This window comes from Dendropsophus ebraccatus, chromosome 4, assembly GCF_027789765.1.
Source record: "Dendropsophus ebraccatus isolate aDenEbr1 chromosome 4, aDenEbr1.pat, whole genome shotgun sequence".
Lineage (NCBI taxonomy): Eukaryota > Metazoa > Chordata > Amphibia > Anura > Hylidae > Dendropsophus > Dendropsophus ebraccatus.
Genome location: NC_091457.1, coordinates 117,261,534 through 117,281,213, shown reverse-complemented (window position 1 = coordinate 117,281,213; position 19,680 = coordinate 117,261,534). Strand labels below are relative to the sequence as shown.

Below are 19,680 nucleotides of genomic sequence, written 5' to 3'. Positions count from 1 at the left end.
TTATCATCTGTCATCGCTCAAATTATAAGGCCTTCATGGCAGCACCCCTGTATAGAACCTCTGTATAGAATTTGCAATATTGCACTCATAATTTTAGGAAAGTTGGGTAACTAGCACTGTAATGACATCCATACTTCATAATAGTAGGTGACTACTAAGTCAGAGTAGGCTTTAGACTTTAGAGAACATGTAAGAGGTCTAACAGTGCCCCATAGTAAGACTTTTATTATCAGCTTTAGCTAATAAACTGAATCTTCCTAAACGCCATAAGGCTGTGTTCACATTTTGCGGTACTGCTGATTTTATTTTATTTTTTGCAATCAGAGAAAAATTATGCCTTTTTAATGTGATTATACTAATTTAAGAAATCGCAGTAGTACCACAACACAGAGCTGCTTAGGCCTGCACGATCGATTAGCTGATTGATGTGCTTTTTATGTGGCTAATCGAGCTGTTTGGCTAATAATCACCCTGTGTAAAAAGGCTTTAAAGCTCAGCAATAAAAGGACTGTCTTCCAGGTCACAGGAACAACCCGCTGTGACAAACAAAAATAAAATAAAAAGTTTAGCACAACCAATACCACTGTTCACACTATGCAGGTGTGTGCGGCCGTGGCTAAGATACAGACAAAAACAGAAGAGTGCAGCAGCACACTGCAATTGCTAAGACATACTGTATACATAATATAGATGTTTTGAAAAATCTAAAGAAATTAGGTTCTTAGCAAACCATTTGATCAAATAGTATGTACCATTTTACCATGTTAAGGTGACCTCAGAGAGATGGTCCTACACTGACAGTGGCCTCTCTTGGGCTAATATTAAGCCTACATACAAGGCATACAGGATCTATCTAGTCTTTGCTTAAAACACCTACAGAGGATGGGTGGAGTGCATGGCCAAACGGAGGTAGTCACTCCCCACATACTTAGCACAGACAAAATGGCCAGCACAACCAATACCACTATTCACACTATGTAGGTGTGCTGCCATGGCTACAAACAAAAGCAGAAGAGTACAACGGCACTGCAAAGTACACTGCAATTGCTAAAACGTATCAGGACAGTTTCGGTGTAGGACCATCTCTCCAAAGTCACATTAATGTGGTGAGATGGTACATACAATTTGATCAAGTGGTTTGCTAGTTTATTTTTGTTTTATGTTTCTATAGCACTTTTGCCATTCTGAATGTCTATATTATGGATACTGTGCGACATATCTTCTGTAGTGTCCAGGTACACTTCCCACTTTTGTGGCTAGTTGAGTGAGGGCCATGCTGTAGATTTACAGGGTTTAATGTGAATAGTTATTTGATCATATATATCGGCATCACTCTTTTTCTAGAGGGTAACAATTTCAAAGACCTCTTAGCCTTCGTGGACCTCCAGTAATGTTCAGTTTACCTCTTCACCCTAGAAGCCAGTTAATGTGATATGTATCTGTCCTTCAGGGACATTAACATCTCAGGAACTAGCTCAAGCCACTCACTGACATTGCACAGATTAAGGGCCCTATTCCACCAGATGATTATCGTTCAGATTATCGCTAAATCGTTCGAATCTAAACGATAATCGTTCGGTTGAAAAGCAGTTAACAATTAACGACCGAACGAGAAATCGTTGATCGCTTTATAAGACCTGGCCCCTTTTTTTATCGTTGTTCGTTCGCAAATCGTTCACATTGAATAAGACGTCATTCGGTTGTTCGCAGTAGATACGAACGCAATAGCGAAGAAATAGCGAAGACAAAACTATCGCAAATACGATCATAAGTAACAATTATCGTTCCATGGAAATAAGTGAACGTTTTCAGGTCTTTTGTAATAGCGGTCGTTTGAGATCATTAATTGTTAACAATCATGCGAACGATAATCGTCCGTGGAATAGGGCCCTTACTCTTTTCCACCTGTACAATCTGTTATTGCCTTGTTTAAATTGGAACTGTACCTCCTGAAAGAGCTGTGCCCCTATGTAGGTGGACGCCTTGTTGCTGAAATAAAGATACCCCATTACTACTTTCCTGCCTTGTTTTTCCTACTCCTGGTTTGCTGCCTGGACCTGCACCAACAGTGTCCCAATACCCATATCCCGGCTACCAAATGTATAAGTTTGTCATGTGGCTTAGGAATATGTTGCTTAGCACTTCTGTTTGGGTATCATACGTTCTTTGTATGTACAACTACACACTGCTTAGCAGCATACACAGAGGTATTTTGTAATTGCAAGGGTTAAAGCGAATGTACCATCAGGTACATTTGCTTTAATTTGACCCACGGATGGTCCATTTTTTGAACTGCGGCCCAGTTCCCGTGTACGGCGCCGTTATATGCACAGGTACCGGGCCAGGGCTGAAGCACTGGAGGCGGGCTGGCCCACCCCAGTGGGAGGAATTCCCCGCCCCTCTATGACGCAGCTATATTGATTCTAACAGAGCCGCGTCATAGAGGGGAGGAGATTTCCTCCCACTGGGGGCTGGCCTACCCACCTCCAGTGCTTCAGGCCCGGACCGCTACCCGTGGATAGAATGGCGCCGTACACGGGAACCCGGCCACGTTTTAAAAAATGGACCATGGCACGGCTTCCCCGCGCCGGCGCCGATCTATCTGTGGGTCAAATTAAAGCGAATTTACCTGATAATGATGTGCCTTTACCACACCCAGTGGTCATATGTATAAAAGTAAGATACTTTGATCACATGATTTTCTCAATGACAGCAGTCCCTAGTCCAGCCCCTGTTAACCTAGAAAGGGATGGGCCTAAAACCAGTTTAAGACTAACTTTTAGCCAGAGCACATCTGCAAGCTAAGCTCCAGCTAGTAAGATTAGTTAGTCAGCTATTAAGCTAAAGTTCTCTCAGTATTCTGTGTAACAGTATAAACAGGGAGAGACAAGCAAATGAGGAGATAGTGTCTGCAAGAAGAAGCTAAGAACCCTGAACCCTGTATGATTGTTTCACCTGAGTAAGCTCTTCCTCTTCTCAAGCCTCTGAGTTGACTCCAGCATGTGTAAGGTTGCTACAAGCAGGTTACTACTTCCAGTCCATGTTGTTGGGATAAGTTCTAAGTTCTATAACCTTCTTTTAGTCCAGGGTTGGATAATTGTGCTCAAGGGCCCCCTGACACCTAGCATTCTCTTAGTAGGCCTATGGTCAGAAATGGTGCTAATCAGCTTCCACATCAGTGATCGTGATCCTGCATACATCCCTCTCAGGTATCCTTTTGAGTGGATCTGTAACCTATAGCAACTAAATTGTATATTGGTGGCTCATTGACAAAAAAAGTGTGGATTGCTACAGTGACATAAGGCTAGCAACAACACCCTGCCACATGACACATACAGAGCACTACTGCTAGCACACATCTAGCCCTGCTCAACATACCCTTCATGTCGCCACACACCCAACTTTTGTTAAGGGCACCCAAAGATACCATTGGTCAGATACTATTTTTTGGTACAATCTGGGGCAAATGAGGGACTATCCTCACCCAAACAGGGTGTCGTGGAGACCCCTATTACCACTGCCATATATGTCAGGAGAATGTCCCCAGGGCGGGCCGTCCTTTCTAGCTACCATATACCCGATCTACCACCTGCACACTGGACCACACACGGCTGAATGCTCTGTACTGGCTTTGATTCTGAGCAATTACACATTAACATTTGGAAGGAAATGTATTTTGTTTGCTATAAAGTACATCATGAACATTGCAATTATCATAGAAATAATAATGTTCTAGACCATTATCCATTATATTATTTATGATCATTATTGTAACAAATGGTTCATATAAGGACTATGGCCTGGAAACTCACAGCACTATAGGAGTGTAAAGGCAGCAGTTACCACCATGCTCTGGTGTCTGATGAAGTACAAAATGAAGACAACAGAATTCCAAATAGCACTAGGGGGAGTAGGGAGGGGGGCATTTCACAGATTTTGTGTTTGGGCCCAGGAGCTCTCATCACAGTATTTGCTGTTATTAAGGCCCCTGAGAGTCCCCTATTCCACAGAGCGACGGCAGCAAATCATTTGTCTTCCAACAATGTTTAAAGACAAACGACTACAACTATCAGCCGACATTGTTCATGTTGGCTGATCATTGCCTTCTATTACACAGAACGATTATCGTCCGTAACGAACGATATCGGCCGAATTCAGTCAATAATCGCTCCGTGTAATAAGGCCTTTAGACTCTCCCCTGCACATAGCACCCCACTTCTTGTAATTTGTCCTGATATATCTATTACTATAGACAGATTTCACCTGACAACAATCAGTGGATAGAAGGGTGCAGAGAAGTTAGACACCTAAAACTGTTCTAAGGAATCATTTTTATTATTATTTAATAATAATATTTATTTGCATAGCGCCAACAGCTTCCGCAGCGCTTATTTTTGGTAATAAAGAGATTTACAAATATGTTAGGAATCACAAATACCATTAAATAGAGGGGCATTTATGAAAGTGTCCATTTACACGACAGTGTCCAATTTAAATGACCAAGAGACTATGGCCCCTACCTTTAGAGATGAGCGAACCAGACGGATTTCTGGTTCGTATGAATCAGAAATCTCGGCGGCTGATACATCGTAAGGAACGCCTGGAAAACTGGGATACAGCCAATGCCAATTGCAAATGTACGTCCGGCAAATGAGCAGAACGTAGTCACATAATGACTCCATCCTGCTCATTTAAGTCAATGTGGCCGTCGCCGGGCTGCACGTCAGCATCCTTTTTTCACTGATTCCTGACGTGTAGCCCAACGTGGGGCCACAAACTAGATGTGAACATACCCTATGTGAACATACCCTTTCTCTGACCCCTATTAAAACTATTAGAAATTGGTTTTTGGCAGATTTGCCACTGACAATCAGCAATGGCAGCACTATTTATTGCTACCCACCTTTCCTGAATAAAAATTTTAACAACTTGACAGAAAAGGACGACTCAAGGATTTCTATTTAACTGTGATTTTTTTTATTTTAAAGGAAATGCTCTTCATATATGACAACCCCATAAGAAAATGAATGCTTCATTATTCCAATGAAGTATAAAAAAGCCCACATCACAGGGCAACCTTCAGAAAAGATCAAGGGCCGGCCTTCTCTGCTGTTTATGAGGAATTAGCAGATAAGGAGAATGGAGCCACAGGAAGTCTTTTTATTGCAGAAAATGATTTGCTGTTAGACGTCTGAGCCTGGCAGGTATTTGTCACTTGGGCTTGTAGAAGAAGAGGAGATAAATAGCTGGGAATGTAAGAAGATCCCCTCCTGTGTCTACCTGCCGTAAATCCTGCACAATTGACACTGAGTCACTGCAGTGTAAACAGACACACTGATTCACACTAGCCGATTGAGTAATTCTAGGTTATCCAACTTATATTCCAACAAAATACAAAACCATTAAATGTAAAGGGGAATTCCACCTTTGCAACAGGTTTAATTTATCTCTATGTGAGAAGTAGTGGGAGTAGTTCAGTGCCAATACTCTCTTATAACAGTGTGGGTGATATGCTTCTATTGTAGGTGTGCCAATGATTCTAGATCCTGCTAAAAAAGAGGAAGAATTGATAGATCTCATCCTATATATATTGATAGATTGCTCCCCCATCTATCAGTCAAAGCCAGTGGAGATGGAAGAAGTGGCCAGAGGCTGCCAATGACCTTTAAAGGAAGCAAGATCATGGAGGTAGGGGGTCCATGCTTACATGTAATGGAAAATGTTGTATGATATAGCATAGGGATTTTCCATTAAAAATTAATTGTCCCCGATCCACAGGATGGGGACAAGTAAGAGATTGAGCGAGTTGTGACCTCCATGCCCCCTGGTAATCTCCAGATTTTCCTAAAATTCGCAGCTCCATTCATTCATTCGCAGCCAGAAAGTATCAAGTGCTGTACTCGGCTACCTCCAGCGGTTCCATAGAGAATCAATCGAGCTGTGAGTCACTTGCCAACCTACGGCTCCATTCAAAACAAAGGAGCTGGGGGGTCGATCTGGAGATCACTGGGGAGCACTGACTCTGGACTGTGAATAAGGGACAAGTAATTTTTTAAATGGAAAACCCCTTTAAAGCCTGTCCAGTGAGGAGCCAAGTTCTAAAATATATGTACTAACCGATTAGTAACAAAATTATTATGGCATAACTACACTGCAGGACACTGTTATACAAATAAGTATTAAACACATCACAAATTTTCTAATATATTTTTAACGGTATAAACACACACACCGTATACGCAGCTTATTTACTGCTGCGATACGCAGCAAATACCCAACAAATAGGCAACAAATACGCAGCAGATTAGATCTAAATAACTGAACACAGCCTCAAATCTGCACCATCAAATCTGCTGCAGATCTGCTGCGTATCTGCTGCGTATACACTACCGTTCAAAAGTTTGGGGTCACATTGAAATGTGGTTATTTTTGAAGGAAAATCACTGTACTTTTCAATGAAGATAACTTTAAACTAGTCCTAACTTTAAAGAAATACACTCTATACATTGCTAATGTGGTAAATGACTATTCTAGCTGCAAATGTCTGGTTTTTGGTGCAATATCTACATAGGTGTATAGAGGCCCATTTCCAGCAACTATCACTCCAGTGTTCTAATGGTACAATGTGTTTGCTCATTGGCTCAGAAGCTAATTGATGATTAGAAAACCCTTGTGCAACCATGTTCACACATCTGAAAACAGTCTAGCTCGTTACAGAAGCTACAAAACTGACCTTCCTTTGAGCAGATTGTGTTTCTGGAGCATCACATTTGTGGGGTCTTGTTCTTAGAAATGAAGCTTATTCCATGCGAGAAATTGCTAAGAAATTGAAGATTTCCTACAACAGTGTGTACTACTCCCTTCAGAGGACAGCACAAACAGGCTCTAACCAGAGTAGAAAAAGAAGTGGGAGGCCGCGTGGCGCAACTAAGCAAGAAGATAAGCACATTAGAGTCTCTAGTTTGAGAAACAGACGCCTCACAGGTCCCCAACTGGCATCTTCATTAAATAGTACCAGCAAAACACCAGTGTCAACATCTACAGTGAAGAGGCGGCTGCGGGATTTTGGCCTTCAGGGCAGAGTGGCAAAGAAAAAGCCATATCTGAGACTGGCCAATAAAAGAAAAAGATTAAGATGGGCAAAAGAACACAGACATTGGACAGAGGAAGACTGGAAAAAAGTGTTATGGACGGATGAATCCAAGTTTGAGGTGTTTGGATTGCAAAGAAGAACGTTTGTGAGACGCAGAACAAATGAAAAGATGCTGGAAGAATGCCTGACGCCATCTGTTAAGCATGGTGGAGGTAATGTGATGGTCTGGGGTTGCTTTGGTGCTGGTAAGGTGGGAGGTTTGTACAAGGTAAAAGGGATTCTGAATAAGGAAGGCTATCATTCAATTTTGCAACGCCATGCCATACCCAGTGGACAGCGCTTGATTGGAGCCAATTTCATCCTTCAACAGGACAATGACCCTAAACACACCTGCAAATTGTGCAAGAACTATTTACAGCAGAAGCAGGCAGCTGGTATTCTATCGGTAATGGAGTGGCCAGCGCAGTCACCAGATCTGAACCCCATTGAGCTGTTGTGGGAGCAGCTTGACCGTATGGTACGCCAGAAGTGCCCATCCAACCAATCCAACTTGTGGGAGCTGCTTCTAGAAGAGTGGGGTGCAATTTCTCCAGCTTACCTCAACAGATTAATAGCTAGAATGCCAAAGGTGTGCAATGCTGTAATTGCTGCAAAAGGTGGATTCTTTGACGAAAGCAAAGTTTGATGTAAAAACAATGTTATTTCAAATACAAATTATTATTTCTAACCTTGTCAATGTCTTGTCTCTATTTTCTATTCATTTCACAACGTATGGTGGTGAAGAAGTGTGACTTCTGGGTGACCCCAAACTTTTGAACTGTAGTGTACGGTGTGTGTGTTTGTACCCTAAGGCTATGTTCACACTATGTATCTGTGCGGCTGTATTTTTTATGCGGCTGGAAATGTGCGGATGAAACTCCGGCCCTGGGAAAAAATAGACATGCGGCTGAAAACATACGGTCATTTACTTGGAAATTTGGTTGAACTAAAAATAACAAATAAAATCTTTAGAAAGTGATGCAAACACCTCTGGAATGCATCTGGAAAAGCAGGGAAACAGTTTACAGAAATCGTTATTACCGGGGTTTGCGATCCTCTGCAGTAATGCCGATGCCTCTCATGGTTAAAATATTTAATAAAATAATAAAACACATTTTCATTGTAATAAAGTCCATTTCGTTGTTAAATAATTAAATTTAAACGAATCCATCATTTTGCAATTAAATATACTGTTAAAATAAATATATATATAAATAAATGTATATTTATATATATATTTATTTTTTGACAGTATATTTAATTGCACAATGATGGATTCGTTTAAATTAAATTATTTAACAACGAAACTGATTTTATTACAACAAAAATGTGTTTTATTAATTAAATATTAATTAGTACAGGAAGCTCCATTAAGCCGTTAATTCATATTCCCGGTAATAGAGCATTCTGTACTAATCAACACTTTACTTTAATGAAAACATCAAATGTTTCTTCTAATTATGTTATCACAATAGCATTATTAGAAGAAACATTTTGAATTATATGTGCGCTCAGCTGATTGGCTGATCGGCTGAGCGCACATATAAAGAGCCGGTCCGCAGTACAGTGACTTCATTGTGCTGCGGACCAGCGAAGAGGACACATCGGGGTGAGTAGAAAGCTCTCCCCACCCCCTCCCCAGCACTGCACCCATCCCAGTAAGGAAGGGGGGTCACTTAACCCCTTCCTTGCTGGGATGGGTGCAGTCTGACATCAGTCTGGCCCCCAAGGGGTTAAGGGGATGCAATGCATCCACCCTTAACCCCTTGGGGGCCAGACTGTAATCCGCGATCTGTAAAGATGCTGCATACTGTAAGGTGCACAACACCGCTCACAATGATGGGTGTTGTGCTCCTGTTTGTGTGTTTTTTGTGTGTTTCTCCCTTTTTGTTTTTCAGATATCGGTATCCTGTGGATTACGTTGGATTCAGTGGACTACGTCGATGACCAGCGGTTGTTTGGTGTTTTTTTTAATAAAATGGTCAATGAGGGGTGTGGGGGTGTTTTTATTTGAATAAAAAAAATTTTTCACTTGTGTGTTGTCTTTATTTCTTTACTTTATAGACTTAGTAGTGGAAGCCGTCTAATAGACGGAATCCATTACTAAGTTGCGGCCTAGTGTTAGCCGGTATAAAATGGCTAACACTAACCCCCCATTATTACCCCAGTACCCAATGCCACCAGGGGTACTGGGAAGAGCCGGGTGCCAGTGGTCCCGGAGCGTCAAAATTGGCGCTCCTGGACTGGGGCGACAGCAGGCTGGTAAGATTTAGGCTGGGGAGGGCCTAAACCAATGGCTCTTCCCACCCTGGTGTTACCAGGCTGCTGTCGCTTGGTTTTTAACCCGGCTGGTTATAAAAATAGGGGGGGACCCTATGCGTTTTTTTTTAAATAAATAAATTAAAAAAAAACGCATGCCCCCTATTTTTATAACCAGCCGGGTTAAATACCAAACTTATGGAGCTTCCTGTACTAATTAATATTTAATTAATAAAACACATTTTCATTGAAATAAATTCAGTTTCGTTATTCAATAATTTAATTCTAACGAATCCATCATTGTGCAATTAAATATACTGTCAAAAAATAATTATATATATAAATATACATTTATTTATATATATATTTATTTTAACAGTATATTTAATTGCAAAATGATGGATTAGTTTAAATTTAATTATTGAACAACGAAAGGGACTTTATTACAACGAAAATGTGTTTTATTATTTTAATATATTAACCATGAGAGACATCGGCATTACTGCAGAGGATCGCAAACCCTGGTAATAGCAATTCATGTAAACTGTTTCCCTGCTTTCCCAGATGCATCCAGAGGTGTTTGCATCACTTTCTTAAGATTTTATTTGTTATTTTTAGTTGAACCAGATTTCCAAGTAAATGACCGTATGTTTTCAGCCGCATGTCTATTTTTTCCCACGGACGTAGTTTCATCCGCACATTTCCAGCCGCAAAAAAAAATACAGCCGCACAGTTACATAGTGTGAACCTAGCCTAAAGGTGCATGCAGGCTGGGAAGTTTAAATACATTACTTATTCTTTTCTTTAAAACAATTGTACCTGGTTTTACCTTTCATGAGATGTTTTTTGTGTAGAACCATGGTATTGAGATACCTTTTTAGGGTGGGTTCCGGCGGATTCCGTCGTTCATACCCATTCACGGCGGCGTGCAGCTCCACCCGTCCCATTCTATGGCCAGACGGATTCTGCCTTCCGCCGAAAGAACTGGCATGTCAGTTAGCGGAAATGGGCCCGGCCATACATTGTGTCTATGGAGCCGGCGGATATGCGAGCCGCCATGAATGGTTACGAGTGACAGAAACCCGCCAGGAGTTCTGAGTGCGGATTCCGTAGTGTGAACCCACCCTTATAGGCCATGAGTTGAACCAGCTGCTATTATTTGTGACTAAGTGGCAGGATTGCATTCTAGTTACTGATAGATTTCAGCTGGCGTCATGACTTTCAGTGGCTTTTTTACCTCTTTTTCTTCATGTGTTCGATACTTTTTCCCTGTGTTTCTTCATTACCCATAACTTAATTTATGGACATCTATAGTTTGATTGCATTGGTTGTTACCAACATCTAGTGAGACTTTATGTCAACAGCAAAAATATATTTACTTAGAAAAATGGTGACGTATTCAATACTTATTTAACCCACTGTATATACCAATACCAGCAGAAGTGCAATAGCATAAATAAAACACATATAGTTCAATAAATAAAAAAAAAAAAGCGCAGTGCCTTATTTTAAAGGTTACACTCAAAACAACATAAAACAAAATAATAAAACAGTATTATAACAGATAGCATGGGTTTAGCCCTGCACCTTGCAGCTGGAGTCCTGGGTTTTAATCCCACCAAGGACAACATCTATAAGGAATTTCTATGTTCGTACCGTGTTGGGACCAACACGGTTTCCACCGGTTACTCTGGTTTCCTCCCACACCCAAAACATACAAATAGCCAAATTTATATTGTAAGCCCTATTAGGCACAGGAACCAAATTGACAAACCTATGTAAAGTGCTGCGGAATCAGTTGGCGCTATATAAATAAAGAATTATTATAACCAAGGGCCTATCACCTCTATTAGGCTGATTACATGATACTGTGGTGTCCCTACATGGGTGTTGCTATTAGTTACACCCTTCGTAAAAGCCTGTACTTTTTGGATGTAAGTGGTGATATAGTAGTGTTAATGTTCTGCCACAAGATGTCGCTGTTACAAGTATGTGGATACCGTATTGCACAGCTGTAGTATTGAAAGGGTTATTTTATATGTCACATGGATCTGTAGACCAATGAGAGTACTTTCTTCTTCTATCCTATCATTTCTCTCTTTACTTCTCACATATGCACTCTTTTTCCATTCACAGCACACCTTAAAGGGGCTGTAGATAGGAAGTCACATGGGTAGAGGAAGTGTAAGGTCTTTTGTCGCTAGACTCTGTAGAGGAAGGACACAAGCCAGAACGCTCTCTACAGCAGTCCAGTTGGGCCCTGGCCCTCTGCGAGGTCCCTAGTCTCAGTGTGCAGTCTAGAAGCAGACCTAGGCACATGCAACCGACAGTTTCTTCTTAAGTAACTCCACTCAATACTATACAGTGTTAGAACCTTCACTAGAGAGGACAAGTGAGAGATTATCTCTACCCACGCCGTGGACAAGGAGAGGCGCAGTGCAGGACAGTATCTGTAAAGAAAAGTAAAGGAACTGATCCGGATAGAGCAAAGTTGCTAGAAGCCTATGAACTCTATCTCGCAGCACGGGTGTAAGCAGGGAACCCTCAGCATTCCGCTCATCCCAGGTAACAAGATCTGGGGCTTGTGTCACCCACTAGGACGGGTCACCCGACACTGGAGGGCAGTAGGTGGTGCAAAGACCAAAGAGTCAAAACGCAGGCACAAGTATTCTCTCTCTTCTCAAGTATTCTTCTATTTCTACCTCCGACATCCCGGCAGAGCACAGTACTACTTGGGGCTCTCACAACATCCTTCTCTCTACTCTGCTGATTCTTATGTATACCTCTTAGCACACAACCCAGTCGTTGTGACTGTACCACTCTCTATACTCTCACTGCAGATCTGGATCCTAGACTATCAAGTGTTTTATCAAGTATTATATAAATGCAAAGCTGTATGATCTGCTGCATACAAGTATCTTCAGAGTAAAACAGATTTTATGATAAAGAGACTCTGCGATTCCTCGTTAAGCATCAGCACAGTACACACACTCCTTGGGTCATCTCCCCTTTCTGTGGTTGGCAGTACCAATAGTCCAGGTGGGTCACTTATGCACTCCGGACCACCGTGACAACAGCCCAAGGGACCCTGCAAAATCCCAGCAGTTCAATGTTCACAGGGGAACAAGGTATAACCGGCCCTTTAAGATCAAAGCAGTTGTGCCACCATACCTGTGTGCCCAACCGCCACTGGTATCACGACATAACATCACTGGGCCTGGCTATATCTTGGCCAACCTAAAACTGGTGTCACACTTTACCACCTAGCAAGTGACCGGCTGCACCTCCACACCAGGGTTCACCACAATATGGTGTAACAGACACTTCTATTGCCCTTGCAGGTAACTATAAGGTGACGTCACACTGCAGAATGAAACTAAGCTGGTGTCTGTTTTCAAGGGAAACAGTAGAATTTTAAAAACAATGTTGGATGTAGATGAAATGTATGTAATTAGGAGTAAAGGATGTCAACTCAAATGTGTTTGGGGATTACACTTTATGCATTGCACAATTTGTTTCCTTTGCACAATTTGAAACACTAAAGTAATAAAAACCATACATCAAAGAAATCCTGCACAGAATTTCGGTGCTGATTCCGTAGTGTGAAGGGCCCTTAGAGAACAGCAAGTTGTGCAAAAAGTACTGAAACATAGAACGTGTGAGCTTAATGTGACATTCTCTAAACTTCTTAATGCACATGTTCAACTGTTCAATGTCTTAGTAGAAAGAAAGAAGTCTCTTTCCTCTCTCTCACAATGCACTTACAATTGCTCCTAATGCATTAGGATGAGAGTGAATTGCTCTATAAAGGTGATGTCTGGTTAAGACCATATTACATTACTGATATACTAGAGAGTAATTTGCCACTTGGATACCTCTCATCACTTTACAAGATGTAAAAAGAAAGCTCCTTGCTAAGGAGTACTGAGCACATTCAAACATTGATTTTAGTAGGCAATGTGTAATGCTTTATTTGACCTGTAGTGGTGCTACAGAGCCACCTAAACACTCGCCAGATTCCCATGTAGGCTACAGCTGAGCATGAGAGATCCAAGCAGCAGGACATCATGTGATCAGATTATTTTCAGGGGACTATTCTAGGGTAGGGATATTATCTAAAGTAGAGAACCCCTTTAACCATTGCCCTTAAAATTGATTTGTTGAATTTAATGTCCAGTAAAAATCCAGTTTGCATTTGATTAGACAATATTTACATTACAAAAAAAGTTCCAAAGTCAACAAAGTGAGATTTTCATGGCATGCTCGCACTGACATGATTTTCTGTTGTGCATGACAACTGTTCTGGTAAGAAAATAAAGTGGAAAATGTTATTCCTAAATCTCTCTGGTGTGGGAGCCGGTGATTGCTGGAGTTTGAAAAGTCGTCTTTGTTGCTCTGCATTTTGCATGTTGACTTAGGCTTGTCCTGCTAACATTTCAAGGGAAACATGCCACAGGAAAAGAAGGGGCTCGCATTTTAATGAGATCCAACAAAAGAGGTGTCAGTCTTCAGGCCGACCAACGTTGACCTTAACGCTGTGCACACCTGTTTAAAATTCACAGTTTGTCAGCAAGGGCTTCCAATGTTTAGTGTCAATCTTATGTAGCCTGGGCATGAACTGACTCCACGGGACTGTGGGAGAAAGGACGATGGCATCTGATACATTGTAAGAGGGTGTAGGTTATTCATACAAATACAAATAGGATATGAGGATATATTCTCTAATGGTGTATACAAATATTTACACAATTTGGGGGGGCATGTGAATGCAACGTTTGACATGTTACACAGTAATCAGAGGTGAGAAAATACTAAAAAGGCATACTGTAGATTAAAAGAAATGTATCATTTAAAATACCATGTTATTTTGTGTGCATTTACATAAAAACAATCTTTAAAGTGACTGTGCCCACAATATGACCCCCCCAAACTGCTTGTACCTTCAGATAGCTGCTTTTAATCTAAGATCTGTCCTGGGGTGTGTTCGGCAGGTGATGCAGTTATTGTCCTACAAAACAACTTTTAAACTTGCAGCCCTGTGCCAAACTGGCGTGGCCTAGAGTATCTGTGCCCTAACTTTGCACCACCCCTCCTCCCCACCTCCCCACCCTCTTCATCATTAGGAATGCCACTTGCAGGATTTTTCCTGTTCCTCAGCAGGGAACACTGCACAGGTGCCTTAACAATCCATCCCATGTGCCGTGTTCTCACAGCTGATGAATAGGAGACAATCTGCCTGGAGCATTCCTAATGATGAGGAGGGTGGGGAGGAGGGACAGAGAGGTTGTGCCAGTCTAATGCACAGACACTCTAGGCCACGCCAGTTTGACACAGGGCTGCAAGTTTAAAAGTTGTTTTTTAGGACAAAAACTGTATCACCTGCTGAAAGGACCCCAGGACAGATCTTGGATTAAAAGCAGCTATCCAAAGGTACAAGCGGTTTGGTGGGGACAGATTGTGGGTACAGAGTCGCTTTAAATACTCTACAACCACTAGAGAACAGAAAATAAGCTGTCATTTCCGCGTTTCTGCAGCTCACTTTTCCGCTTTGCTGTTTAGGCTGGGACAGAATAAGCAGAGGTTATAGAACTGAAAAAGCACAAAAACGTATTTGACTGCTATGCCTCGCTGTGTGGTGCTAAGACCCAGGGATCAATTGACTCCTCCTCTATGGCACTAAACACAGAAAAAGGTATTTTTTATTAAAATAAAAACACAAACACAGGCAACAAACATGTGTTCTGAATTCTTTTATTGCTATCTATCCAGTGGAGCCGCCAACTTGGTAGGCAGTCAGACACATTTACTTTAAAGCAAATCTCTCATAAGATTTAATAAATTACATTTTTAGCCCTATCTGATTGGCACCACTTTGCTGAATCCAACAGTGCCCTTTATTAGTGAATCCACCGCCACATTCCCAAGAAATATCTGTTTTTATAAATAAGTTAATAAGCCGAGCGCCCCCAGTGCACTGATTTCCTCTCCCATTGATGACAGGCAGGAACTCTAAGCTTTGGCTAGATGAATAATAATGAGACGCATCATCAATGGGAGGGGGAATGGTACACTAGGCCCACCTCCACTGCACCAGACTTGCTACTTGACACATTCACAAAAATGGATATGCAGGAAGCTTGGGACAGTATTTTCAGAAACTGCTGAAATTGAAGACTAGGCAACTCAAGTCCCACACCCTTGGTGCCCTGCCTTTAGGGCCATTTAACCACACTGGTGGACCCAATGTAAAGGTTTTATCATAGGGCCATCTTGTCCTGAATATTGCTAAAGGGGTACAGCAAAGGAAACAAATCAACTAGTCCCAGAAAGTTATACAGATTTGTAAATTATTTCTTTTGAAAAAACATTAAAGGGGTAGTGCGGCGGTAAAGAATTATTCACAGACTAACACACATTACAAAGTTATACAACTTTGTAATGTATGTTATGTCTGTAAATGGCCCCCTTCCCCGTATCCCACCACCCCCACCCGTGTAGCCGGAAGTGTAGTGCGCTATACTCACCTGTCACGTGCCGACACCCGTCTCCGATCTTCAGCGAGTGACGTCTTCTTTGAGTGGAGGGCGAACAGCTCCGACTGTCCCGAATGCCGGCCGCCCTCTGCAGCGTCATCCGATGCTCAGCCGCGATTGGCTGAGCATAACTGTGCTCAGCCAATTGCGGCTGAGCAGCTGATGACGCAGCCGCGTCATCAGCCGCGATTGGCTGAGCATAACTGTGCTCAGCCCATCGCGGCTGAGCACAGTTGTGACGCGGCAGAGGGGGGACGGGCGGGACGGGACGGCCCTCGACACGGATCAGGTAATGTATAATGCACCACACTTCCGGGTACACGGGTGGGGGTGGTGGGACAGGGGGAACGGGGCCATTCACAGACATAACATACATTACAAAGTTGTATAACTTTGTAATGTGTGTTATTCTGTGAATAATTTCTGAGCGCCGCACTACCCCTTTAACCTTCCAGGACTTCTCAGCTGCTGTATGTCCTGCAGGAAGTGGTGTATTATTTTCAGTCAGACACAGTGCTGTCTACTGTTACCTGTGTATATGACAGGAAATGGCCAGAGCAGTAACAAATTCCTGTACAAGGGCAAGGGCATGATTTCTTTATTTCTTTATTAACCATACTATTAAACTATACAATATGGTCTCTCTTTTATGTCCTGTATAGTTTGATGGAGAAAATAAGGTTTTATTTTACATGAAATAAAAGAACTGCATTTCTATTACTTGTGACATTTCCCGTGCTCCATTCCCTGCCTCCTTAAACTTGTGCTTTTGTACTATATTGCCTTTCAATCCTGTGTCCATCAGTAGAGAAACCTGACCCAATTTTCTCTGCTACTCATGCCCCACCTTCTCATAGACTGCTCCCCATGGTTCCATGTACCAACAGACTGCTCCTTGTGGGCTCCTGGCCCTTGCAGACTGCTCCTCATGTCCACTCTTAAAAACTGCTACCCATGCTCCCTCTCTCAAAGACTGCTCCTCATATCCACTCTTTTCAAGGGGTACTCCAGCGGGGGGGGGCACTTTTTTGCTGGGACCACTGGGACCAAAAGACGTCCACTCACCTCCCCGGTTCCAGCGGCGGGTCCCGCATCGTGGCGCTCCGGTTCCCGGCCGCTTCCTGGTGTCTAACGTAGGCCCGAGACGTGACAACTCAGGTCCGCTCAGCCAGTCAGTGACGGAGGCGGGATCTGTTTCAAGTCCGCTCAGATCCCGCCTCCTTCACTGACTGGCTGAGCAGACCTGAGACGTATCGCGATGCGGGACCCGACGCTGGAACCGGGGAGGTGAGTGGTTGTCTTTTCCCTTAGCCACCTCCTCCCCGCTCCCAGTAGAAAAGTGCCCCCCCCCCCCCCGCTGGAGTACCCCTATAAAAACGGCTTCCTATGTGCCCTCTCTCACAGATTGCTTCTCCTTGATCAGTTGGCTTTCAAATGACCTACATGAGGCTAATGCCTACGGCAGTACAAGACATCCTGCACTCCTGTATTTTAACCATGTTTTTTGCCAGTTATCACTTAGGCAGAGTGGCTGTGCTTGTACAATCACCTTGATATAATAATATAGCCATTCCCAAGCTATAATAAGCCCTGATGTACAGTTAAATTGATAGGTACATTAGGCGTAGGACTCCATTAGGTATATAAAGTACAGTGGTGCCTTGGATTACGAGCATAATTCGTTCTGGGATTGTGCTTGTAATCCAAATCTCTCCTAAACCAAAGCAAATTTTACCATAAGAAATAATTCCACACCCCAAAAATAATGATTTTTTATTCTGAATACAAAATAAATGAAACAAACATTCAGAAACAGCAGAATATGTGATATTATAAGTTACTGTACAGTAATGGAGAGGATGGGAAACACAAGGGCTGACAGAGACTGCAGGGAGCATGAAGGAATGAGCAGGACAGATGTGGGCACATACATGCAGCTCTCTTTGTCCAGGGAGAGAGTGGTTAAAGCTATGAAGAGATTACCCCCACAATCCTGTCCCCTGATGTAAGCCCTAGCCTGAAGTCGAAATGCTTTGGAAGGTGAGGGAGACTTTCTGGGTCAGAGTACAGGGCTGTAGACCCCGCTATGCAGACCATGTCCCTCCCCCAGTCGCGCTCCCACCCAGTACAGGAAGCTCTTAAACCAAAGCAATGCTCTTGAACCAAGTCACAATTTTGAAAATCTGTGAGCTCTTCTTGCAAAACGCTCTTAATCCAAGGTACCACTGTATCTGAAAACATAAAGAAATTCCTATACATAAAAATTCCTGTAAATTGTATATACAATCTAAATTGTATTTGAAGCCAAGAAAATGATATAAGGTTGCAATACTCTGCTACTAAAGAGCGAGCCACCTAATATACACAAGACACAAGTAGTGAGTGACTCAGAATATGTCTAACATTCCAGAACAGACACACTAAAAATATACATCTTATCACAACCTTTATCAAAGAGTCTTTCAAAGGCCTCTCCAATTGTTTGTCTTACAATAAGTGCTCATTTCTGCACAGTCTGAGTCATATCATTGTGCCGACAGTAGTTAAGAAAAGGGAATAATGTTTAATAAATGAATATAAATTAAAAAGCAGTTATGCAACAATTCAACGATGTCACATTGAAGACTTCAGATGCTCTGATCATTCTGATTCATTTTTATTCTAATTATTTGCTATAAGAAAATAAAAAAACAAAACATAAAGACCAAGGAACCAGGGATCCATAGAATCCTCAAAAGATAACAAGTTCAGGATGGCAAAAGGAATGAGGTCTTGGTGTCAGAGCATTGAATTTAGGAAACACTAAAGATCCTATTACACAGAGCGATACTCTGCCCAATCAGGCCCATCCACAGATTATCGCTTGGTGTAATAAAGACAACGATCATCTGAGGAGCCGAGTATTGGCTGATTGTTGTCTTTCAACATGCTGAAAAATAATTGGTTGCAGACCGCACATCTCTGTGTGTAGTAGTGATGCGTGGTCCATGGCTGATGATTGCGTAAAAAAAATAACCTAATACTTACTTGTTCAGACTCCCCAATGTTCTTACAGCTTCTGCTCTCTGGCACGGCTGAGGCTGTCTCTGAAGTAACAGGCCGCCCAGCAAACCATCGGCCGTGGCATTGTCCCGAGCAGATCGGCCCTCACTTATCCAGATTATCGGGCCATGTAATATGGTCCTAAAAAATGCTTTAATAAAGTAAATAGGGTTGACAACAGCACTAGACAAGCCTAGTTAGATACCAGTGTCCTCTGGGTTTAGCGGGACTAAGATCCATGTCAGTATTGTCAACTCAAACAAGATAACAAGGGCCCACTGTGATCCAGTTACAATGTTCGATATACACCTGGGACAGCCCTGTAACCTGTTCTATAATAAAAACAGTGGAGCTCGCTGAATTAGCTGTTGCGTTGACTGAACCCTGCAAGAAAGGCTGCAGTTTTTGCTGCAGTTTCTGCCGCAGCAGATTTGATTTGCTTTGAGTCTGCAACTTCAAATCTGCTCCATTAAATCTGCTGCAGATCCGTTATGTGTGAACGCACCCTAATAGGCTGGGTTCACACTATGTATATTTGAGGCTGTATTTGTGAGGCTGTATAGCAACCAAAACCAGGAGTGGATTGAAAACACAGAAAGGCTCTGTTCACATAATGTTGTAATTGAGTGGATGGCCGCCATATAACGGTAAATATTTGCTGTTATTTTAAAACAACGGCTGTGGTATTGAAATAATGGCCGTTATTTACTGTTA

General features: G+C 42.3%; 1 protein-coding gene across 3 annotated transcripts in view; it reads left to right on the top strand.

Annotated features, from left to right (window-relative positions):
• PLXNB1 (plexin B1) overlaps positions 1-19,680 on the top strand; it is a 225,110-nt gene that overhangs the window by 52,566 nt on the left and 152,864 nt on the right. For 2 of the 3 annotated variants that reach the window (XM_069966853.1, XM_069966854.1), the window contains exon 4: positions 5,526-5,688. The gene's annotated coding sequence lies outside the window, so the exon portion shown is untranslated. Of the gene's footprint in view, positions 1-5,150; positions 5,205-5,525; positions 5,689-19,680 lie in introns of those variants that run through there. The other variant, XM_069966857.1, reaches the window with a different exon arrangement.